This window comes from Manis javanica, chromosome 2, assembly GCF_040802235.1.
Source record: "Manis javanica isolate MJ-LG chromosome 2, MJ_LKY, whole genome shotgun sequence".
Taxonomy (NCBI): Eukaryota; Metazoa; Chordata; class Mammalia; order Pholidota; family Manidae; genus Manis; species Manis javanica.
In genome coordinates this window covers 26,059,506-26,085,462 of record NC_133157.1, presented here as the reverse complement: position 1 = coordinate 26,085,462, position 25,957 = coordinate 26,059,506, and the positions used below count along the sequence as shown (strand labels likewise).

General features: G+C 39.3%; 1 long non-coding RNA gene across 1 annotated transcript in view; it reads right to left on the bottom strand.

Moving 5' to 3' along the window:
• Window positions 1-394: 394 nt before the first annotated feature.
• Window positions 395-25,957, bottom strand: part of LOC118966930 (uncharacterized) — a 46,969-nt gene continuing 21,406 nt past the window's right edge. Inside the window, exon 3 of the long non-coding RNA XR_012126966.1 lies at window positions 395-1,481. This is a non-coding gene — a long non-coding RNA (uncharacterized lncRNA). The remainder of the gene's footprint in view (window positions 1,482-25,957) is intronic.

Below are 25,957 nucleotides of genomic sequence, written 5' to 3'. Positions count from 1 at the left end.
AAATTTGAATTCTACATTGCAATAACTGCCTATGAATGATGCAGTGATTAAATTTCTCTTGTGGCTCTGCTCCACATGTCTTAACCCTTATTTTATTAATGAAGTCATCAATTATTTATAATTAATGTATTCCTATCTTTTCCTCAGTGGAAAAAGAAAGAATAGATTTTCATGTATTTCACTACTGAAACACAAGCTAGCAAATATCATAAACTGAGACAATTTAAAAACATCTGTACTTTTATCCAACCACATCAGAAACTTCCCACACTGTCAAATCTATCCTAATGCTTGTTTCTTTAGATTTTCAGCAGTTTCCTATGTGCCTTTCAATAATTGCTGAGAATTATTTCAGCCCATTTTTACCGTGGCAGAATAATAAGTGGTTCCCTAATAGTATGTAGCTTTTTAATTTCTGTTAACAAAAACTGTAAAGTTAGTGAAATCATGTTAAGTGAATTTGAGCATTGCTTAACTAAAACATCATGGTAAAAAAGTTGTAAAGATCTGACATTCATGCTATAAATGCTTCATTTCTAAATGTCATGATAATCATGACAGCTTGATGAATAAAACCCAAGCAGAATATATACTTTGTGCCAAAGTTCACTGTTAGTAGTATTAGACTTAAATCCATAGTTCAAAGAGGCTCCATCAAAGTTTCTAATTTTTTGGACTACTTCCTGTCAGATCTGTCTAGATTATCACTGTTTTCTCTCTTAACATGGCTGACAAAGAACTTGTAACAGAGGCAGAAGTGTTTGCCTGGCCACTTTCTCATTGTTTCCTTGGGCTTCTATTACAGGGATTGCCTTCAAGTCAGAATTTCTTTAGAGGTATCTTTTTAAGCCTTTTATACATTTTGTGAGGTTTACTTTAGTTAAACTAGATAATATACCACTCTCAAAAGCTACATAGGCTCTGCAGTATAATCACAGCATGCTAAAAGCCAACCCATGAGAAAACAACTTGGTCAAGCCTTCCATTTTGTGGAAACCTCAGTCTTCCCTCAGAGCACTTTAGGAACTACACCTGACATTTAAGTTACATGAAGGCACCAATGTCAATCTACACATTAAATATTAGTAACACTTAAGTTTTCTTTTTTTTTTTATAAAAATATACAGAGGTCATAGTATTTTTTCATATCCCAGTAGACTGTCTTATGCAGTCTACTTTGGAAACCACTGTTTTACACGATTCTGCCATTTTAGAAAGTGCAATACTCAGAACAAGAGTCATTTTGTTAATATTTACTTACCATATATACATATAAACTCAAAGATCAGATGCTATATCAGTGTTATGAAGATGAATCAAAATAAATCAGACCTGGGTCCTACCTTTAACTCCAGTCATTTATTCATTTATTCAGCCACTCAGCAAACACTTTACTGGGTGTCTTTCAGTTCCAGATAGGGCTTGGCACTAGGGTTTGATGGCATGGTGACGTTCACTTCAGACATGGCAAACCAGCCAACCTGAATTAGATTAAATAGATTGGCCATTATGCAGAAATATTTTCATTTTGCGTCTGCCCAGAATTCATTCTCCCCTTGAGTAGCACTCCAATTTATTTTGGGTAACTACCTCCTCCCCATTGTGAGACACTGAACAAAGCTGAAGCTATAGGATCAAAGGCACCATGAATAAGGAGAAGTGCATGCTTTGTAGAGAAGACCAGAGTGGACAGAAGCAGAGAAGAGAGACCAAAGAGTCTCAGAAAAGGTACAGCCTTTTTTTCCTTACTTTTTATTTCCCCTTAGCAGTTCTTCTAAAGCCTAGTTGGTCTTTATTTCTTCCCCACAAACATTTTTACACTGCTTCACTGTCCAGAACATGAATTTTTGCAATCATATAATAAACATACCATTTTACTTGAGCTAATTTGAGTATTTCTCTTCCTTGTAACCAAACAGCCCCTAACTGAAAATATTTTGGCCCCAGGAAACGGAGTTGCAAACAATACTCAGATGGAATTAAGGATGATTATTGTAGAAGAACTATGACACTCTCCATCCTAGATGAGGAGCTAAAGGTCTGCGATATGCAGTGGAGAATCAGCTAGTCCAACTTTCACCTTAAGTCCCCACACAATCTTAAGCAAGTATCATTAGGAGGAGGAAAGAAAAAACTCAGTCCCAGATTGCCTGACTTTAACAGACTGTGAAAAAGATCCATTTACTGTTATCCCAGCTTGGGGGCTCTGATATGGAAATTCCTCATCATCATTTCTTTGGGGTTCTAGGGGTCTCCTTTAGTCTAATAATTTTAGTAGGAACACTAAAAGGGGTGAATGGGCTGTGGCAGATATTGACTTATAGAATAAGCTGATAAGCTGGGCATTGCTTCTGCTAGAAGGAAAGCTTTTGAGAATGTCTGATATAAAATAATCAAGGTTTCATGAAGAATGAACCCTTAATCTTCAGAACTCCTGGTAATAGGTCATATAAGGTTTTCGATCCTGTGAAAACTGCAAGTCATCTGGCAAGGCTTCTGATCCACTGTAACCCCAGGGCACAAAGACAGGCTCGCCCTAGGAATGCTCTCAACTCACTGTCCAGGTTCTTCAGGAGGTAGCCCCACGCTTGCATCACTTTTATGACTCTGGGTCAATGGCTTTTCTTACTTTCTCACCACATGCTTTTCATCTTTTCAAACCTTACCCCTTTACCCCCTCATTAAAGTCCTTAATGACTAGACTCAAGATCATCAGAAAGAACTTTTACAGCCAATTAAAACTCAAAGCAGGATAAGAAAGGTAAGAAATCAATAACAGCACCTTCCACACTTTCCTCAAAAGCAAGAAAGCACTTCTGAAACATTCTTCTTCAAAATACTATTGCCTAAATCTCTTTTTCCTAGAGAAGAAGGGAGAAATATAGAGATTCTTTTGAGGGGAAGGTGTCCACTACTCAAAAATGAGGTGAATGATTTCTTCTAATCCAAAATAGTAAAAATAAGAAAATATGGGTTTCCATTCTTTGTTTGAAGCTAGAACAGCTAAAAATTTTGTTTAAAATGACAAAAACCAGAGCCTTAATTCTTCACTCTGTGTTTTTCCCATTATTTTTTTTTTTGAGGGATAAATAAAATCAGGATTTTATTAGCCAGGAGGAACAGGGAATGACTGCTGACAGGATAACCTCTTATCACTTCACCTCTATGTATCTCTTCTTTTATTGACAGACATTGAAATTATTTGCAATTTTCATTTTACAAACATAGGTGCAGAGCTGACTCTAGAACTGCTCACAATTATCAGAGTTTCTCCAGGATACATAGTATGAAGTGGGATTTAGCTGAATAACAGTGTACCACATTTTTTGGATTTTTGTTGTGAAAGTTTCCAGACATACTTAAAAGTAGAAAGTATAACAAACCCGATGTGTCCACCCCCTGCTTCATTTCACCACATACTTGTTTCACCTATCCCATGCCCCTTGTTATGTTTTAGTGCTGGAGTATTTTAAAGTACATCATATAATTCACCTCTAAACACTTCAGTATGCAACTCAAAAATAAATATCCAAATACTTTCTTGCATAACTGCAATGCCATTATTACATCAAACAAAATTCAAAAATAAATCCTTAGTATCATTCAATTACCAAGCCATACTCAAATTTTCTCTATTATTTACAAAAATTCTTTTTGTAATATGTCTTTGGAACCAGGATAAAATAAGACCCATATTTTTTGGGTTGTTATGTCTTTTTGCTTATAAGTCTTTTAACTCTTACATTTCTCTTAATCTATAATAGTCCCCTCCCCTTTTATTTTTCCCTTCATTGACTTGTAATCAAAAAACTCCCAAAAACTAAATTTCATGTTCAGATGGCTTCACAGCTAAATTCTACCAAACATTTAAAGAAGAGCTTATACCCATCCTTCTTAAAGTATTACAAAAAAGTAGAAGAGGAGGGAATACTTCCAAACTCATTCCATGAGGCTAGTATTACTCTAATACCCAAGCTAGACAAAGAAACCACAAAAAAATAAAATGTATAGACCAATACCTCTGATGAAAACAGATGCAAAAATCCTCAACAAAATATTAGCAAACAGAATTCAAAAATACATCGAAAAGATCATCCATCATGACCAAGTGTGATACACTCCAGGGATGCAAAGATGGTATACTATTTGTAAATTAATCAATATCATATACCACATTAACAAAAAGAAGGATTAAAAATTACATGATTATCTCCATAGATGCCAAAAAAGCATTTGACAACATTCAACATCCATTCATGATAAAAACTCTCAACAAAATGGGTATAGAGGGTACATACCTCAACATAATAAAGGCCATATATGACAAACCCACAGTCAACATAATACTTAATAGCCAAAAGCTGAAATATTTTCCTCTAAGATCAGGAAGAGGACAAGGATGTCCACTCTCACCACTTTTATTCAACACAGTACTGGAGGTCCTAGCCACAGCAATCAGTCAACACAAAGAGATAAAAGGCATCCAAACTGGTAAGGAAGAAGTTAAACTGTCTCTATTTGCAGATGACATATTACATATAGAAAACCCTAAAGACTCCACCAAAAACTATTAGAACTAACAACTGAATTCAGAAAAGTTGTAGGACACAAAATGAATACACAGAAATCTGTTGCATTCCTATATGCTATGAACCAGCAGAAAGAGAAATCAGGAAAACAACTCCATTTACAATCACATCATAAAGAATAAAATACCTAGGAATAAACCTAACCAAGGAAGTGAAAGACTTGTACTCTGGAAACTATAAGACACTCATAAAAAAATGAAAGAAGACACCAATAAACAGAAATCTATTTCATGCTCATGGACAGGAAGAATTAGTATTGTCAAAATGGTCATACTACCCAAAGTAATTTACAGATTCAATGCAATCCCTATCAAAATACCAATGTCATTTTTCAATGAACTGGAACAAATAAGGTTCTAAAATTCATATGGACCCACAAAAGATCACAAAATAATCCTGAGAAAGAACAACAAAGCTGGGGGTTACACTCCCTGACTTTAAGCTCTATTACCAAACTACAGTAATCAAAACAATGTGGTCCTGGCACAAGAACAGCCCCATAGATCAATAGAAGAGAATAGAGAGCCCAAATTTAAGCCCATAAATATATGGTCAATTAATATATTATAAAGGAGCCATGAATATACAATGGGGAAAAGAAAGCCTCTTCAGTAACTGGTGTTGGGAAAACTGGACAGCTAAATACAAGATAATGAAACTGGATTATTGTCTAACTCCATGCACAAAAGTAAACTCAAAATGAATCAAAGACTTGAATGTAAGTCATGAAATCATAAAACTCTTAGAAAAAAACATAGGCAAAAATCTCTTGAATGTAAGTATGAGCAATTTTTTCCTGGATACATCTCCTCATGCAACCAAGACAAATTAAAAAATGAAGAATTGGGACTATATCAAACTAAAAAGCTTCTGTATAGCAAAAGACATAGTCAGCAAATAAAAAGGTACCATACAGTATGAGAGAATATATTCCTAAATGACCCACCTGATAAGGGGTTAACATCCAAAATATATACAGAACTCATATGCCTCAACACCCAAAAAACAAATAACCCGATTAAAAAATGGGCAGAAGACTTGAACATTTTCTCCAAAGAAGAAATACGGATGGCCAACAGGCACATGAAAAGGCGCTCCACATCACTGATTATCAGGAAAATGAAAATTAAAACCACAATGAGATATCACCTCACACCAATGAGAATGGCCAACATCTGAGAGATAAGAAATAACAAATATTGGCAAGGATGCCGAGAAATGGAACCCTCCTACACTGTTGGTGGGAATGTAATGGGTGCAACCATTGTGGAAAGCAGTATGGAGGCTCCTCAAAAAACTAAAAATAGAAATACCATTTGATCCAGTATTTCCAGTTTTAGGAATTTACCCAAAGAAAACAAGATTCCTGATTCAAAAAGACATATGCACCCCTCTGTTTATTGCTGCACTATTTACAATAGCCAAGATATGGAAGCAACATAAGTGTCTGTCAATAGATGAATGGATAAAGATGTGGTACATATACATAATGAAATATTATTCAGCTATATAAAGAAAAGAAATACTGCCATTTGCAACAAGATGTATGGATCTAGAGGGTATTATGCTCTGTGATATAATCCAGATGGAGAAAGACAAATACCATATGATTTCACTTATTTATGGAATATAAAAACAAAGCAAAACAGAAGAAACAAAACAGCAGTAGACTCATAGACACTGAGAAGTGACTAGTGGTTATCAAGGGGAGGGGTTGCAGTAGATGGAGAGGGGACAAGTGGGCCCAATAATTCGCAATCACAATACAAGTTGGTCATGGGGACGGTAGTACAGCATGAAGAATATAGGCAATGATTATGTAACATCTTTCTAAGTTGACAGATGGTAACTGCACTAGAGGGGTGTGCTGAGGATTTAATAATATGGGTAACTTTTGAACCACTGTGCTGTATGTTTGAAACCAACATAAAATTGTGTAACAACAATACTTCAATTAAAAAAGAAAAAATATTGAAATAGAGACTCTGAGATAAAACTGCTTCTTTCTTTTCTCTGGGGAGCCTAAGCTAAGACTATTGGCAGCCACATCCACTTGGAAAAGTAGGAGAAAATGACACCTGCTTGCAAGGAGGAGCAAATTCAAGTAGAGATGATAATGAGAGTAAGAGAAAGAATTCCTGGTTGTATGGAAGCCTTAGTTCTAGTTCCTGAGGTCCCAATTCTTGCAATTCTTCAGTTCTGTGAACAATTTTGTCCCTGCTTAGTGATTCAGTAAACCACCACCCTCATTTGTGGAAGCTAGTTTAAACAGGCTTCCATCCAAAGAGTCCTGATTAATAAATGCCCAGAACTATGTGGTACTCAGAGAAAGAATTAAACAAATGTTTAGTTTTTTGTTGTTGGTGGTGTTTTTTTCCCCCTGCAACTGTAATACATGTCTAGGTAAAAATTCAAACAGTACACAAAGGTATATTATGTAATTATAGAATAAGTCTTCCTCCTACCACCCTCTGAGCTCCTCTGCAGAGGCACAAACTGTTAATTTCTTGTGTATCTTTCTAGGAATTTTCTTGAATTAACTTTACAGCACTCTAAGGGACAAGGAGAGAATGAAGGGAGTGAAATATATGGTTCCCAGATCTAATTCAACAAAGCAGAGGTGTACCAAAACTATCTCCAGTTTTTCCCTTTCCTGATTATAATGGATTTAAATTTGCAGTTGTAACATTGTCTTACCATAAACTTTTACATTTTTTATTTTGAAGTAAACTCCCTACAGGGAAGTACTAGCTAATGAGTTTTGTTTTGTCATCATGTACAGCTTTTACAACATACCTTAAAACATCCAACATCTTGAAACAATTAACAAAACCACTGAACTTCACAGAATGATGGTTTGTTTTTTTAAGGCCCATAAACAGAGGGATTTATTTTTAATTCTGTATCTGTACTGCCTGACTTAATATCCCTCCTGCAAAACAGTCAAGAAGTCAGACAATCTATGCTGTCACTGTGGTTTCATTTTTTTGTCTTTAAATTTGTTGGGAAAAATAAATCACTGGCAGTATTATTTTTTAATGCCTTTAAAAAATATTTAAAGGTACTGCTGATTCAAATATATTTTGGAAGTAGTAACACAACACATAAATGTTATGACTAAAATAGATGTTGCACAACATTGTGAATGTACTAAATGCCAATGAATTGTTGATTTTAAAATGGTTAATCTCTATTATGTGAATCTCACCTCAATAATAAATATATATATGGTGCTTAAGAAAGTTTTGTATTTTATAAAGCAAATCTAAATTAAAAGATCTTTTAAAGTCATCATCTCTGATGAAAAGAACAAACCTCTGTTGAGAAAATACTCTAAGACTGTGCTAAAAGCCTTCTAATAACCAGTAGACATAATAAGTAGATTATTATAGTATGTCAAAAGGTTAAAAGTACTATGAGAAAAGAAGTAGAATAGGTTAAGAAGGATTAATAGATAGTGGGGTAGGGTGCAGGACAGAATTAAAAAGGGTGGTCCCAGTAGGCCTCATTGAGAAGGTAACATTTAAGAAAAGACTCAAAGAACGAGAGGGAGTTGATCAAGCTGTTAGCAGATTTCTGGCAGGACATTCCAAGAGGGAACAGCCAGTGCAAAGACCCTGAGGCAGAGACATGTATAATGTGTTCAAGAAACACCACGGTCAACATGGATAGAATGGAAAGTGATAAGAGATGAGATTAGAAAGGTAATTGAGACTCTGAAACCCTTGGAGGTCATGATGAAGACTTTGACTTTGATGCTGAGTAAATTGGAGGACCATAGCAGATGTTAGGAGCCATGGCTAAAACCAAAAACTATTGAGAATAAACTGGAGGGAAGGAAGGAGAGAGGGCAATGATATAATCAGCAAGACCTATTAGGAGGCTATTTCTTTTCCTCAAGTGAAAGACAATGGTAGCTACAGTCAAGGAAGTAACAATGGAGATTGGTGGAAAATGGTCAGATTCTCAATTGATTTTGAAAATGTAGCTCATAGAATTTCTGACAGGTTAGATATGAGGTGTGAAAGAGAAGAGTCAAGGATGAGTTGAAGGTTTAGGACTTGAAAAACTGAAAGGAGAGAACTGGTATGTACTAAGATGAAGATGAATTTGAGTGAAGCAGATTTGAAAGAGATGGGAAGTGGGAAGGGAGGGGGCAAGAGTGACAACCAGAAGTTCAGTTTGGGACAAGGTGGATTTGTCTATTAGAAAACCAAGTGGAAATATCTCAGAATCGAGGTGGCTTTTGGAAGTCTTGAGCTATCCAATCCCTCAGCCTCCTTACAAAGCAATATTTAGTTACGATGGTATCTGTCAAACCTAATGCTTTCTTTTTCCCTAAAGAGTGAGGTCCTAACCCTGATCTATTGTCAAATTATAGCACAGTTCTTCCATACTTATCTTCACTTTGCATTCCCATAGCCCCTCACCTGGTTTACTAGATGGGAGCATTTATTTATTTGAACCAATATGTACCACTTCTTTTTTTTAAGACGCTACTACAACTTAACTGCTATTTTAATTCTTTTATAACAATTATGTTTTTAAAAAATCCACAATTGGCGATTACCAAGGTGTATATTCCCAGACTGTATAGATCTAGCCAGTCAAATGTGACACCTCCCAAAAGGAACCTGGATCCCTTACGACTGGGATATATCTGACATGAGTTAGACCAACTGTATTAGCTTCCTAGGAGGCAGTATTTAGAATCTGACTGAATATGGGCAAGAAAATTAGTAATTAAACTGACAAATCAAAAAAAGCACTCCAACCATTAATCCTTAATTTATCCAATTAGTTTCAAACTTTTTTCCACACCAAACCTCTTAAATAGCACAATAAGATGAAACCAAATAGATTTTTGGCTTGGGTATGTGAAAGATGCTATGGGTATCTCACAGACATGCAGAGCAGGTGGAGAGGACAAAGCAAAATTCTGGCCCTGGCTGTACACAGACAAATCTTTAGCAGGAGGGACAGACCCAGTCACAGAGGCAAATGCCAGACTGGCAGCCATATGGGTTAGACATGATGGCCAAAGGACCCACCAAGCCCAAGCATGACTGAAGCAACTGGTCCCATCAAGTGAGTGGGGCACAATGGAGAAGAATCCAAGCTTTCTGTCTTCCCTCCACAGTCAACCAGGTAGACTAGTAGGAGGTTGTTTGTAGACAAATTGCTCATGCACAGCAATGGAGTTGTATACAGATCCAGTTCCTGTCCTAGGAAGAAGGGTTGACAAGTGCCACATAGGATATCAGGGCCCAGTCCCAGAATGAGTTTAAGTCCAATGGCCAGTCCTATAAGGGGACAGTACCTTTGGACAGGAGAACTAGAGATCAGGTAAGCCAGATCAGTGGCTTGGCCCAACAATGGACATGGAAGAGGACAGATGCCACTTGGGAAAACGTGTTAACTAGACTTAGACTATCAGACCCCAAGTTCAGCTGGATGACTGGGCACCAAGTCTTACCAATGGCACTGAGATGGTTGATCTACTTTCTATCTGAATTGGTCTGGACTCAGAAATAGGGGGCAGGTGGCAGTGGGGGTGTGGGTGCAGGTGGCAGAGAGGGAGGGCAACTGAAAGTAAAGTGCATCAATGGGCCTGAAAGGAAGAATCTGGGCAACATAATGATGGAAACTGAGGCAGGAAATCAATAGGTTTGAATTATTCTGCTTGATCATGCAACCATGCCCACCCTGTGATAGAAATGCTAATGGAAAAGAAATGGCCACAACTGAATTACCTAGTTGGAAATATAAAGAAGCATCATTAAGAAATAGTCATTCATTCCACCAACATTTATTAAGAATCTATTATATTCACAGCTTTTGCTTCGCAGCATGCAAAGATACCAAAGACATGGTGTCTGTCCTCAATTATCCTACAAGCATGGTAAAAGACCCATGAAAAGTATACAATAAATTCTGGCCAAACGCTGTGGAGCAGAGATGAAAATTGAAGGCCAGCCAAAAGAACTGCAAAGTCTCATAAGCTTTCTGAGAAGAGACCATAACCACTTTTGCCTGGACAGCACAATTCTTAGCCACTGCTCTATCGGAGATTTCAATCACTTCTGGGTAGTGCCAGCTGCATCTAACTCCAGGTCTAAAGTCACAGCAGTTAATTTTACCCACATTCCTCTCAACTATCTAAGTTTTAGTATTGTGATCCTATAACAGAGCAAGCATAGGATTCTATGCAACAGGACTGAAAATTCCTAGTGCTGTCAACTTACTAAGTAAGTAGTCACGTCCACATTTACTAACCTGGCTGAACTTCAGTTTTACACCCCTAAAGTGATAATAAAGACAATACATACTTCAAAGGGCTATTTCAGGTGGTAAGTGAAATTGTGTGGTGTGAAAGGGTTTTGCTAACTGGAAAGAACTGGAAAAACATTTTTCATTTTAATGGGGTCCCAACTTAGGGCTAACCTAAACTATTTCAGCCCTGCTTGGTGTGTTTGATGAATCTGTACGTGCAGCACCTGGGAATCGCTTTGTATGAAGGTGAGGAAGTGGTTTTCCTCACATACCAGAAAAAGAGACACAGATGAGTGGAAAGCTTCAGTACCCATGTCCAGCCTAGTGCCACAGCCAGGAGTCAGAACTCAGTGGAGAAAAGGGTACATGCAGAAGCTGAGAGAGCTGTTTTCATAAGAGGGTATTACTGCTTTAGGGCCTAATGACAAACTAAGATGCAAAATGGGCCAGGAGTTGGAGATGAGGGATACTGGAAGACAAGAGTGGAGGGGGTAGTTTTCTTCCCAGTGCAGGGAGAACTTCAGAGCGTTTGATGCTGTTTTAGTTAGGTGAAGAGTTTCCATATGAGGGGAAAGTGTTCTTGGTACAGTCATGAGTACTAAGGAACCCATTCCACCTCACCTCCAAACAAGCTGCCATGTGTTCCAGAGGCAGTGCCAATATGGGTGTACAAGGAAGAATGGGAGTACTTATGAGTGGCCAAAAAAATGCTCCTAAAGGACAAAGTCTCAGGGGCAAGAGTCAGAAAAATATAGATCATTGCCCCCAACAGTGATATTCACAGGCTGGTAAGGTCTGAAGAAATTCAAGTCACATGATTAAGTTAGGCCGATCATTCAGTACCATTTGAGTTCAAGTACCATATGATGCTGTTCCCAGTTGCTTCTATTGCTTCATTTTTTCATTTCCAGGGAGTTTCTGAATGCAGGTGTGTTACCCAACAAAGATAGAAGCCCCTTCTCTTGATGAAGACCACCCAAAAGTGTGCCAAGGCACTGGAAAGCACCCAATTGGTACTTTCAACAAATGTTCAAGGCAGTTGCAGTACTCAGAAAACAATTTCTCCTGGCTCTTACCTCAGTGCTCCCAATCTGGAAGAAGAAGAAAGGTCAGGTAGTGGGAGGTGTAAGATTATGACATGGGAGCTGCACGGTGGAGTAGAAAAGGAGAGGAGAGGAACAACAACTATACACCAGCAAGAAAATGTAAAATTTCTCTTTTAATAGGAGATGGGGGTGGGAGGGCAGTGCTAGGAGCTGGGAGCAAAGGTGAGTCAGAGATAACAAAATGCACCCCCTCTAAAAATACAGTAGGAGATCTGGCCAAGGTTGGGGACACTGGGTTTTTCTTCTTTCCCTGCAGCCCACCACCATTAACTCTAGCATTCTGGCTAAGCATCTTGAGAGGGGCCTCAGACATGCCCAGCATTAGATACACTACATAGACACCTGCATTCACTCAGCAAAGAGAGAGTAAATAATTCATGCAAGGTCTGCCAAGACATCTCTCTAACACTCTAATGCTCTCTGAGGTTGAAGGTTGACTCTTGCCAGACAGGGAGGAGCTAGCAAACAACAGGGGTCTCCTTAGCAATTTGGGATTGGTGCCTAAACTCCAACTCACAGGCCACCCTGACCAGTTCAGTAGTGCCTTGGCCCCTGCAGGATGCCTCAGCTCAGCTTTATCCAGCAAATCACTGTGTTTGACAGAGTTGATATCCATTTCCCCACCTAATACTCAGTGCCAATCACTGCTCTGAGTAAAGGAGACATAACCGCTGATTGCCCCGGAAAAGCTGAGTCATAGGATAGGTTGGAGAGCGAGATGGCAAACCCACAGGTCCTAAAATGGATAGTGAGGGGGTTTGGGAAGAGAGTGCAGTTTTCGTGGTAGAGTTATTTCAGCAGAGTTTTAAATAGTAAGTAGGAGCTCACTAGGCAGGAAAGGAAGTGAAGAATAACTTACTCTGTTAGAGATTATTATGTGCCAGGCAGTATGTAAAGAGCATTTCAGGAGATAAAATAGGTACAAAGTCTTAGATATATGAAAGTGTACGATACATTTACAGAAGATGAACTCTGTGTAGGTAATATTTAGTGCATCATGGGAGTTGTTAAAAGATAAGGCCAGAAAGGCAAATTGAAACAGTAAAGGCCTCAAAAAATTTTTAATTATATTATTTATGTATACATCTAGAAAGATACATACCAATATGTTAACACCGATTATAGTGATAAAGATTCTGGTGAGTTTCATATTTACTTTTTAGGTATCTATAATTTCTTTTCTTTTTCACCAACAAAAAGAAGAGGCAGAGATGGGTGGGTCTGAATACCATCTTAGAAAGTGTGCACTAAATTCTGCAGGCACTGGGAAGTCACTGAAAATTCTTAAGGGAAAGACTGAGGTAACCAAGTGTGAGCTATCAAGAGTTGCTCAGATGGGAGGCCCTTGGTGACTCACTTTGTCCCTCTTTCCCCAGGACTGTCTTCCTTGTGCCACCTACAGACCCAGAATTCAAGTCTATAGGATCAAACCTCTCAGCACATGAGATGGGAGGTGGCAGGTCATGAGCAGAGGCACAGTCAATAGGAGTCATTTCTCTGCCCAACAGAGCTCTCCAATACTTAACAACAAGTACAAAACAACCTGGCTCTGACCCAAGCACAAAACAAAGGGAAAAGAGGACAGGTAGTGAAGCATTCACAAAAGCCAGAAAAAAGGCAGATTGTTTTTTTTCTACAATGTAGGAGCTTTTATTACTAGAAAATAAAATCCTGTCTAAGCAAATGTCAAGTAAACAATTAAGGGCTCAACTTAGATGGGGAGGCTTGGCTGGGCAATGTTGAACAGAGCTAAACAATATCAGCCCCACTCTCTGTGCACATCACGTTTGGGGTGAGCAGCCCAGGCCCCAGCCAGGACTCTTGCCGCCAGTTTTGCAGAATTACAGTTAAGCTTTGGCCACTTGGTTTCAGTTGAAAGGATTGTGTAGAAGGAAGTATAAAAGGCTCTTGCATGCAAACCAGCTACTGCATCTGAGGACTGAAAAGAAATGCAGCCAGGGTGGTGCCAGGCCCTGCAGAAACACTTCTTCCTTGTGGTTTTCAGGCTCCCCAACCTGCCCCAGGAAGGGCCTGAGATGGTGGCGAAGCACAGGTTGGTTTTGGAATCGGACAGTCCTGAGTTGGAGCCCCCATTCTATTGCCTATGGGGCCAGGAGGCAAAATTTTAATTTCTCTGAGGCCAAGTATCCTCATCTATAAAGTGGAGATAATTTATAGAATTTATATTAATCAAATTATTAGGGAGATAAAATAACATGATATATATAAAATGCCAATAAAGTAAGCACTAAGTAGTGGGGAGTTTCTTCCTTTCCTTTTTTTCTCCAGGGCCTCATAAACTAAACAACTGTGGCACTGTGGGAAAGGCATCAGATTAGATACTGAAAAACTAGTGTTCTAGTCCTTGTTCAACTATTAATGAGCTGTGGTGACCTTGGGAGAACTGTCTCTCTGGGTTTCACCTTCTCCCACTGAAAAGTGTGGGCCTAGGCTTAAATAATCTCTAAGGGCCCCTTCTACCTCTGACTTTCAATATTAATTATAATAACTACTATTGTTAAGCAGTTGCTATGTGCCAGACATATTGCTCAGCAACACGTATGCATGGTCTTATCAAGTAATTATTGTCTCTATTTTACAAGTGAAGAAAATGTGGTTTACAAGAGCTTAAGAACTTGTCCCAGACTGCACAGCTAGCAAGGACAGGCCAAGAAGTGTTTGCCCTGACTTACTTTTTAAAACTAATTAACGTATCTCCAGGGTTCTAAGGCTTTTACTGAACAGGTAATAAAATCCCACCACTCTGCAGGTTCTAGGTCAGATTTAAACAGCTGCCAATTCTTAGAACTACAGCTGGGGTTTCAGGCCTGAGAAATACTGATCCACTGTAGCAGCATGAAACAGGCCCCACAGAGAATCTCCTATCAGGAGGCAAGAAAAAGTCACTGCAAATCAAAGTCCTTTTAATCAGTCCAGATGGAGGGCATTGTAGTAGCGATCCAGGGAGTCAAGCAGCTGTCAGCCAAGTGAGCAAGCAATCAATGACCAGGATCAGCACAGCAAGGCTGGCAGAGCCTTCTCAGTGGCCAAATATGAGTTCAAGCAGAGATGCCTGCATTTGGACTAAGTAGAGTAAGTAGACAAGAGGAAGAGCTGTGACTTGGCAGCCAACTGCTATCCCTGAGGACACAAGTCCTGATTTTGACTGGAAACAAGGAGACTCAGAAAGAAATATCAAAACCCAGCACTCATGGCCAGGCCAAGGAGCCCAAGGCTGGGTAAGCAAACTGTTGTTGCTAAGCCCTAAATTAGTTGTCTATTGCTCTATGACAACCCCCCAAAATATAGTGATTAAAAACAACAAAGATGTATTATTTCTCACAATTTTGTGGATTGGTTGGGCTCAGATGGATAGTTCTTCAGGTCCATGCACTATCAGCTGGATTCACTCATGTGGATACATTCATCGAAGAGTTCTCTGGGATTAGAATATCAAACATGGCTTCACTCACATGTCTGGCAGTAAGTACTAGCTGTCAGCTGGGACACCTCAGTTCTTTGTCACATGGCCTCTCATGGTCTCTCCACCAGAAAAGCCTGATTTTCTTTGCATGGTAGGTGGTTTCCAATATGGAAAAATTAGAAACAGGATACACAATATACACAGAATCAACTGTAGTTCTTCATCCAGCAACAAACAATTTTAAACTGAAATTTTTAAAAAAGTAGCACTGACAATTCCAGAACATAAAATACTAAGAATAAGTTAAAATTTATGAAACACTAATCAAAGAAATTTTAAAAAGCTAAATACACAGAAAGATATGCCATGTTCATAAATTGGAAGAATCAATATTGCTAATATGTCAGTTCTCCCCAAATTGATCTCTAGACTTATGGAAATTCCAACATAATCCCAATCAAGAGAGCAAGCTTTACATATATTTACAAGTTTGTTCTAAAAACAGCAAAGAAACTCTAATAGCCAAACCAAATTTGCAAAAGAACAGCAAGTGAATGATAAAACAATCTCTTGTACTTCCAAACTATGAAACACACATCAAGCAATAAAAATGAATGAAAGATTGAAGCACACAATAACTTGGATGTACCTCAAAGGCAGTCATTATTCTCAGTGAAACAAGTAGATATATTTAATGTACTATATGATGCCATTTATATACCATTCTGGAAGAGACAAAAACACAGGAACTTACTATAATCAAAACTATGTGGTATTGGGGACAGGACAGATAGATTAACAGAATAGTGGAACAGAATAGAAAGGCCAGAAAAAGAACTGATTTTTGAAAGAGGTGCAAAGGCAATTAAATTTTTTAAAAGGGTAAACTTTTTAACAAATGGTGCCAGAACTAGACATTGATACACAAAAGCACAAATCTTGACCAACACCTCATGCTTTTACAAAATTTAACAAAATAGATTAATGACATAAATGTAAAGGGTAAAATAAGAAAACTTTTAGAAGAAAAAAGGAGAAAATATTTGTGACCCTTGGGTTAGGCAATCTTAGTAGGATAACAAGGCACAATATATAAAATAAAAATATTGGTAAATGTCTTAAAACTCAAAATTTTGCTCTATTACAGACACTGTTATATCATTCTGGAAAAGGGAAAAATATAGGTGAATAGAATAGATCAGTAGTTGCCAGGGGCTAAAAGTTGGTGGAAGATTTGATTACAAAGAGGCAGTATGAGGGAATTTGGGGAAGGAAAAAAATCATCTGACTGTGTTAGTACTTACTGTGTACTTGCCAAAATCACAGAACTATCTGAAAACAAAAGCAAATTTTACTGTATGGGTATTAGAAAAATAAATATCATAAATAAAATTCAGCCAAGAAAATATCTAGGCAATATTCCTACAGACCCAGCCTGGAGAGGACACCAAGTAATACTCTCATAGCAAACAAACATTTTTAAATATTCAACGTATCTGTTACTAAAAAAAAAAAAAAAAAAAAAAAATCAATCAAAGAAATGCCATCTGGCCTCTCTCTCATATATATTTTTAAACTTTTAATAATACCCAGTACTGGCAAAGGTATGATAAAATAGGCATAATCAAATGCAATATGTGTGGGCCTGTGAATCAGTACATCCTTTTTGGAAGGAATACATACAGCAATATGTATTAAGAGCCTTAAAAGTGTTCTTATCCCTTGGAAAAGTAAAACCACTTCTAGGAATCAATCCTCAGGAAATAATCAGAGATTTTAATGAGGATCATTATCTTTTCTGCACTGAAATGCTGTCATCCTCATCACAGCAACAGATGTACAGTGGGTCCTAAACAAATGTTACTGACTCTGCATGACAACTGACTTCCATAAAACATCTGCTTCCAGCCAGGAGCTTAGTAAGAAGAGAAGCCTTCTACTAACTGGGCCTGTTTGGTCAGGATACTGCCTTCTGTATAATAGCATTCAAAGACTGTCTACATTCACTGTGAACACCTACAGTGGTGGTTATATTCTTAATGAATTAGCAAGTGATGCCCCTGGCCAAGCCTATAGAGACAGCAGGGGTCCTCATCCAGGCTCACTGCATAATGAGAAACAAACCTCAGGACTAGATGGGAGACAATCAAAGAGGCAAGGGAGTTGGTTCAGCAGACACTGAGAACTACTGGGAAAGCCAGGGAATTTAGTATGAGAGGGCACTTTAAGATGGAAGAAGACCCTGGCACAAGACACACGGTCTAGGCCTTGCCTCCGGACCCCACTAGTGATACCCAAGCCCTAATAACTACTCTGTTTAATCTCAGCTATCATTCCATTAATCCCCTTGCTCTGTGTATTATCTGGACACTGTAGCTCCATTCCCCAACTCTGGCTAAAATGAGTATTTATACAACAGCCTCTCCCCTGGCCACACTGCTCCAGCAATCCCCCTCATTTCTGCTACCTGGCCTCTCTTCTGCCTCCACCTCACTGTGTACTGTGTATTGTGCCAAGTGTCTACATGTATTATAAATTATTACAATTTAACTCATACAACAACACTATGAGGTAGGTATTAGTATTATCATTATTAACTTCCCCATTTTACATAGGAGAAATTGAAATCTCAGAAAGGAGTATTCCCAAGGACAATAAGGCTAATAAGCAAACCAGAGGCTTAACTTCAAACTCTTTCATTTAACAAGATAGATACACAGATCTACTTAGAGGCCAGATACTACTATGTTAGGTACAGGGGCTACAGGGTAAACAAGAGAGATCCAGGCACTGTCCTCAAGAGATCCATTATCCATAGATTAGAAAAACCTCCAGAGTTGCCTTAACTGGCCACAGAGCAAGGATTCAGTCATGTTTTCTACACCAAAGCTCAAGCATATAATTACAACACCTTCTGCCTCTCTCTTACTGGAAATAGTCTCTCTGTGAGAAATAAAGTCCTAGAAGTTCTCAGGCTGAAGTGAACAACATACTTGTATGACAGTGGTAACAATGAGTAGATGTTGTATATGGAAGTAAAGCACACATGGAATGTTTTTTAAGACTTTGCTTAAATATCGCCTTCTCAGAGAGGCCACTCTTACTACATCAGCACTGTCAGTTCATCTTTCTGTGCTCACTTTTTCCATCATACTTATCATCACCTTTTATAATACATTATTTACTATATCTATTGTTTAGCATGTGTTTCCTCACACTTTAAAATAAGCTTCCCAAAGGCAGAGAAGCCTTACCTGTTTTGTTCACTGAGGTTATCCCCAGTGCCTAGACAGAGCCTGGCACACAAGAAGTACCCAGTAATTAGTTTTTGTGTGAATCAATGAGGGTAAAAATTATGTACAAGTTTAGCAGACAGAAGATGCTAATTAGACAGGAAAAGAAAAATTGAGCTGGGAACTAGGTTCCTGATTGGTAGGATGAGAGTTAACCTCCTGGCATTCAAGAGAGGTGTGCTGTGAGAACTGGAAGTGGTGGCCAAAGCAGATCACAGCCTGGAAACCAGAAGACTCTGCAGGAGGCACAGAGGCTATGCTTCTTTGTGCTCAGAAGCACGTCAGGTACCTGACAGCCAGGAAGCCAAGGTGGATCAGGAAGTATATGGCCATCTGTTTTCAGCAAGAACCCAGGGATACACAGGTCAGTTGAGAATCAGAGTTTGGGAATCAAAGCAGGGAAAGGCTGAAATCCAGGAAGTCTGGAAGGACAAGATAATAGTACCCATGCCCCCAAAGACAGAAAAGAGCCCAATCCTGAGGCAGGGATTTTAAGTTTCTTTCAAGTTCCCTTTCAAGTTTTCTCCCAGGAGGTATGTGGTCCTTAGGGCTGCAGGAATGAGCAGGGCAGGGGATATGGTCTAATGGTAATGCTACAGCTACAGAATGATTGTGCATATCTCTTCCCAGCTTCAAATTTAGTGGTTTCATTCACATCTTAGCATGAATTGGCCATGGTGGAAGTACTGACACTACAGGAATTGGCAAATGCTATATATTAGGGACTGCTTGCTTGTTTGTTGAGTAGCTGGTTGTTAAACATTTACCAGCACACCGTTAGTATAGTTTATGTAACTGAGGTTGCAGAGAGTCTGTTCTTGGCTGGGAAAAGAAGGAGGTGGAGTTGCAGGTAGGTAGTTGGCTAAGGTATACTCCATGGGAAACACCTGTGCCCTTGGATAACTACAGACAGAGCAAGGAGCCAACTTAACAGAACCCTTCCCTGAGGTTCTCCTATTCACTACAAAACTTACACAGGGATTCTTTCTCTTAAATCTGGAAACCAGATTCACTTGAATCCATCTATTCATTTATTCATTCATTCAACAAGTACTAACAGAAGACCTACCAAGTGCCAGGCTACCACTAGACCATAGGGATAGCAAAACAGATTTGTTCCTGTCCTCATGGAACTTATCACCTAGCACAACAGTCCACAAATTATGGCCTCTATTACATACAGTCTTCAAGTTAAGGATGGTTTTTATATTTTTAACAGGTTGTAGTACAAACAAAGGAGGAGGAAAAGGGACAGACCATATGTAGCCTGCTAAGTCTAAAATATTTACCATTTGGAACCTTTACAAAAAAAAAGTTTGCCAACCTTTGGTCTAGGAGCCTAGATACACCCTACTCCTTTACAGCTCCCCTAAATTGGCAACTAAAAGAATAGTGTTTGAGCCAGGCCTTGGCCTGAGGGGAAAAAAAATAATAGAGGAGGTGATGCTGACACTTACAAGCAATGAGGCTGGATGTTTCCTGTGCTACAGCTCAGTGTTAGCCAATTAAGAGATGTATATTTGCAAAGATTTGGCTGGGTGAACCAAAGGCTGGGACTAAGGCATAAAAATTGAGTGCAAAGAGAGGGTAGGTTGGGGGTTCACCCAAGAATGCGAGAGGGAACAGTCAGATGACCCTTATTGGAGCAAATAGTGAAAGTACAGAACAAAACACCGATACGTCTAGAATGCCTGCTATTAACCACATTCTGTTCCTAGCCCATTACTTATATTAATACATTTAATCCTCAAAACAGCCCTATGAGGTTGGTCCTATTATTATTCCCATTTGACGGTTAAAGAAACTGATGCACAGAGAGTTGAAGTAACTTGCCAACAGTCACATAGCTAATAATAATAAAAGTAGGATTTAAAACCAGGTAATCTGATTTTAGGATCCACATTCTCAACCACTGTACTATACTCTCTCAGAAAGACTGGCGGGGGAAGGAAGGAAAGCAGGTGGCAAAGAACAGGAGAGAGTATGGTGATAAGCTGCATCTGAATCCAAAGGATGAGCAGAGAAAAGCAGGTGCAGGCCACAGTCAGCAGCAACAATGAGTGCTTCCCCAATTCCCTGGCAATCAGGCCTGAACCTTCTCTATGTTGGATGCTGAGGATTCAGAGATGAGTTCAACTTGGGCTAGAGGAGAAACAGTCACAAGTAAAAAGGCAATGCTAATAGAGTCTGGATTATGCCCTATATAGCACTGTTGGGGCCCAGCAAAGAAAGAAGTTCTACACAGTAAACTTGGGACCTCCACCAATAAGCTTGAAGCCAGGTTCTGGGGAGAGATGTGACACTTGGGCTGCCTAGTGTCACCTGGATGAACCACATTTGGACTAGGTCACAAAAAGAAAAGGCTCAAAGGACAAACTAAGGGACCACTAAAGAGCCTAACAAATACCCATGTGCCAGAAAAGAGAAGCAAAGGCATAAATCCTGAAACAAGAGGTGAGTAAAAAGACCAGCAGCTATTAGAAATGGGGGAGGGGGTGGCAGGCAGCTGGGAAGCTCAGATCAACGAGCAGAGGCCAAAACAGAGCAGGCAGAGATGGAATAGGGGACCTAGGTATGTCTGGGTCTTCATCTCCTGCTGCCTTCCCTACCTCTCATCTTATTTCCTTACAGCAGAGTTTCCATCAGCTTTATGAAGCAGGAATTTACTGATTTTGGTGCCCCCTAGTGCTGGAGATGGCCCATCCAGAGTTAACTATTTTATGGTAATGATCCTCCTACTCCCTCCTGCCATCTAGCAGACCTTCCCTCCTTAGGGTGGATCCTAATGATCCTTATTAGGATGAGCTAAGAGCCTTCCCCTAAAAGGAAGTGTCAGGTTCCTTTCTCACATTTGTCCCAGAAGCATTCCATCCAGATCTGAAGGCTGCTGGTAATCTAGTAGTGTCAGTGACACCACCATTCTCTCTCTGGAAAATGAAGTGACTTAGTCATTAAGACCAAGATACCAGTGCAAGGAATACTGGCTCTTTGCAGGGCAGAGAAATGTCAGTATTGTTGGGTGTCTGAATGGAGGGAGCCACACGTTCTAGAGTTAACATAGCAGAAAAAAAAGAAAGACAGTGTATGTAGTTACAGGCTAGTCCAAGAATTATCAAGTCCCCAGGGAGAAACTCTCAATAAAGACTTGTTGACTTTGCTCTAAGAATGGGGAAGTTAGTGTGCTAAATCATAGTTCTTCCTTCCTGATTTCCAGCATACCAACTGACATGCCTGTACTGAGCATTACTGGGCATGTAGTTGCTGCCATGCTGTTGTATTGGAAATGTGTGGACCTGTTTGCCCAAAACCCCCTCCTCCTCATGACCTTGTCACCCCCAACATGTCTGATTAGTCACAGGTGAGAACCTGACTGTAGCTGGCCCAATCAGAGTCCTTCCTTGGGATTCTCCCAACTGAAAAGAGAATCTGTCTCTCTTTAGTGGTGGAAGTTGAAAGATACAAACTTTTGTAGCTTTTAGTAGCTACATATATGACCATGTGGAGGAATACTGTCTGACAGAGAAAAGATTAAAATGCAGAGAGAAGCAGAGGTTAGGTTTACAAAGATAAAAGAGGGGATAATTCTCATTCTTTTTACCCAAAGCATTCTTCATTTTCCTAAAGGATTTGTCGTTGGTTATTCTGAGACTTTCTGTGGTTGGGGAGGCATCCAAGTCTAAGCACACAGTTGTTCTTGAGGGCAAACTTCAGCCTTTCTTGCTGCAGTTTGGTTATTAGATTGGTTATGCATTCTATAAACAAGTAAATTTGTGTTTTTTGCCTAAGCTACTTACAGTTTGAGTTTCTTTTAATTGGTTATAAACAGTGTCTTATTCAACCTGGACTTCTGGTAGCAATGACTATGTGGCAGCATGGAAAAAGTAGAGTTCTCCAGAATGCCCCCACAGAACGCCCTGCTTTGCTCTCTTAAAGAGGGTGCCAGGGTGCAGTGGCAGTCAGTCCCCTGCCCAGCCACACCACACCAAATCCAACAGGAGAGGAACAAGAAGCCACCACCTTCTCTATGTTAATCCACACCTCATGTCCCACTGCTTCGTCACATCTCTCTAACCTCACTCAGCCACTCCAACTGATGTCTACTGGATTCCAACTCAGTGCATCATTCCTGGCTATTTCCTCTTAGCAGGTCTTCCAAGTATTCAAACCCTCCACCAGCAAGCTAGGTTAGCCTCTGCCACTCATCATCAAGGGCTGAGCCTAGGGCAAGCAAGTCAATCCGTAAGTGTTGAACTATATAGTGTAGACTAGAACTGCCATAGGACATCAGAAAAGAAAAAAACCAGTTTGGGGTCTTGTAGAACAGATGACCTTGACTTTGGAGAGTTAGAAAGAACATTCTAATCTGGAAAAAATAAAGACACTGAGGCAGAAAAGAGCTTGGGGACAATAGGACTGGAGATAAGAAATGAGCCTGACTGAAGTATAACCACAATGGAACCAGCATTTGGAAATCTGAGAGATAAAATGGGGTCAGATCACAATGGGTCTTAAAATAAGGCAAAAGAGATTAGACTTCATATGTAGACAGGTATCATGGTAAGTTTTTGATCAAAGAAAGGAGGAACATGTTATTTTAGAATTACTATGTATTTCTAATATACAAAATTACTATGTATTTCTCACAGAAGATGATATAGAATCTCCCTGGTTTACAAAGAAGATAAAGGAGGGGATAATGCTTATTCTCTCTACCAAAAGCATTCTTCATTTTTCCTGGAGGCTTCATCATTGGTTATTTTGAGACTTTTTGTTGTTGGGGTACAGTTCAATGTAGAAATTTAGAAGATACAAGCAAAATAAATGAAAGTTATCCCAAAAATTCACACACAAAACTAAGCATTAAGATATTTATACACATCTTCCCACAATGATTTATTATATATATATATACTAATAAAAAATTTATTTATGCCATATAAATACATTCCACTCACTTAGCAATATATTTTCCACTGGTTGCTTTTGAGTGGTAAATTTCTCTATCATATTTAAATTTTATTTGATTTTTAAAAATTTAAATTTATATGCACCTTTTTAGAATTTTATTCCATAGCTCATGGAAGCATTTTCCTAAATTGTTCTACAGAATAGTTAGAGCTACAAGATATCCTGCCTCAAATAAGAGGGTTATGTTTAGAAGTTCTTAGATGTCCTATAATGAATAGATCATAGCCATATGAAGTTTACCCAGGAAATACCTTCTCAATGAAAATTCATCAATATTGGCATAATTCTAATTGAAATTAATATAACTCAAAAGGAGTTCAAAACACAGTCCTGATCAAAATGTCCCACACCCAAGGAAATTATCAACTGAAGCCCCACTTTCTGGGACAATAGTGATGCCCCATCACCCAATGAGGCCAATCGTGGCCATTTAGCCACTTCACAAGAACAAAGAGACCAGAATTCAAAAATTTGCTTGAGATTTGATACGGATCTGTGAAGGTCCCTTTCAACCCTGAAATACCATGATTTTAATTGAGAGCATTAAAAAAATCTTTCAGATCTAATCACTCATTTGCCAGCCTCAAGCAAGCCGTTTCTTCTCTCCAAGTCTCAGATGCTTCATCCCAAAGTGAACCGTCTTTGTGTGAAACCAGGGCTGCTATCCCCTGGGCCACAGACTCTAGATCCCCTTGGTGTCCCCCCCCAACAGCGACACACTCACACCACCTTGGTCTCCTGGTTTAACTTCCACAGCCTCACTGAGGACCTCTTATTTTCTCTCTTTGTTGAGGAAGAAATGGTATAAGCAAACAAAATCATCAAGAGTTACTCACATGTGCACAGAAAACATAAACCAAACAACTGGAAAAAATAAAGAAAGTAGGTGAAAGGTGACATTGTTTTGCTGAATGGGTGTCAGAGGTTAGCATACAAATCCACAGGGAGGATAAGAGCTTCACTATTGCTAACACATGCTCTGAAAAATCTGTTCAGTGAACTTCATTCCAGCAGCCCAGCCTCCATCCCCAAATTGGTTTCTTCTGTAAGACCTAAAGGCAAAGAAAGTCTCACATTTTTTTTCTTTCTTTTTTTCCAGGAAAACAAGTTTTAAAATTATTTTAAAACACTGGGGCTCAAACAGAAAGAGATTCTCCTTCCTCCTTAGAAAAAGACCTGCTATTCCAGTACAGCCCCAGGCCCCACACAATTTGGCTTTGCTGAACCCGGTAGGGGTCTTTTTGTCTTTCTGTACTCCTCAGAGCCCAGAGAAACCAATTCTGTGCCCCCTTCTTCCTGGTGTTGAACAAGAATGAGGGAAAGCTCAAGGCGATTTTATCTGGGATACTCTGCAAGGTAGAATAAAATATCTTTGAGTGGTGATCACCGCTTCAGTTGAGACCTTCCACCTATCCTCCAGGCAAAATATTACAAAGACCAAAAAACCTAAATCGAATTAAGTCTGAGAAAGGCGCAGAGCTAATTCCTTGGCTGAAAACAAAGCTAGGCCTTCTGTTCTGAAACCCTCAGGGCTCCTTACAGGCTGCAGAACTAAACCCATCGCACTGCTTGAATGAAGCAGTCCCATATTTTTGGTGCAATGTCTGAGATCTAGTTTCTTTGGTGTGTCTCTCTCCATAAAGACTGTCACTTGAACATACTGCAAGGTTGCCTATTTCCACCACTGTAATATCCTTATGTCCACTTTAGAGAGAACCTATCATGCTAGGGCTATTTGTAGTGCTAAGACACAGAATGGGTCTTCCCCAAAGCCTTAAGAACCAGTTATAGGACTGTTCTTGTACCTGCTGGTTAATAAACATTTCATACTTCAGCAGAATTCTAACACCTCATCTGGTTTGGAGGTTATAAAGAAGGGGATTCATAGCCCCCACACACCTAAACCACCAAAGGTAGGGAGACCAACGCATCCTGGTTTGCCCACAACTTTCTTGGTTTTAGCACTGGAAAGCCCATGTCCCAGGAAACCCCACAGTGCAAGGCAAACCAGGACACTGGTCCCCTACGTATCCACCAAAAGAATTTCCCCATTGCTGAATGCCAAATTAACCTAAGTGCATAACATCTTGTTTCCCTTAAGATGGCTTCTACAGGCTAAAGTTGCCAAAAGGATCAAAGGAAAACATGAGATCTAGTGCCTTGCCTCTCAAAGTGTGGCCTGCAACATCTATATCTCCCAGAAGCTTGATAGAAATGCGGAGTCTCAGGCCCAATTCCAAACCTACTAAATTTAAATCTGCAATTTAGAAAGGCCTCCAAGTGAGACCTTGCACAAGGCCTCTG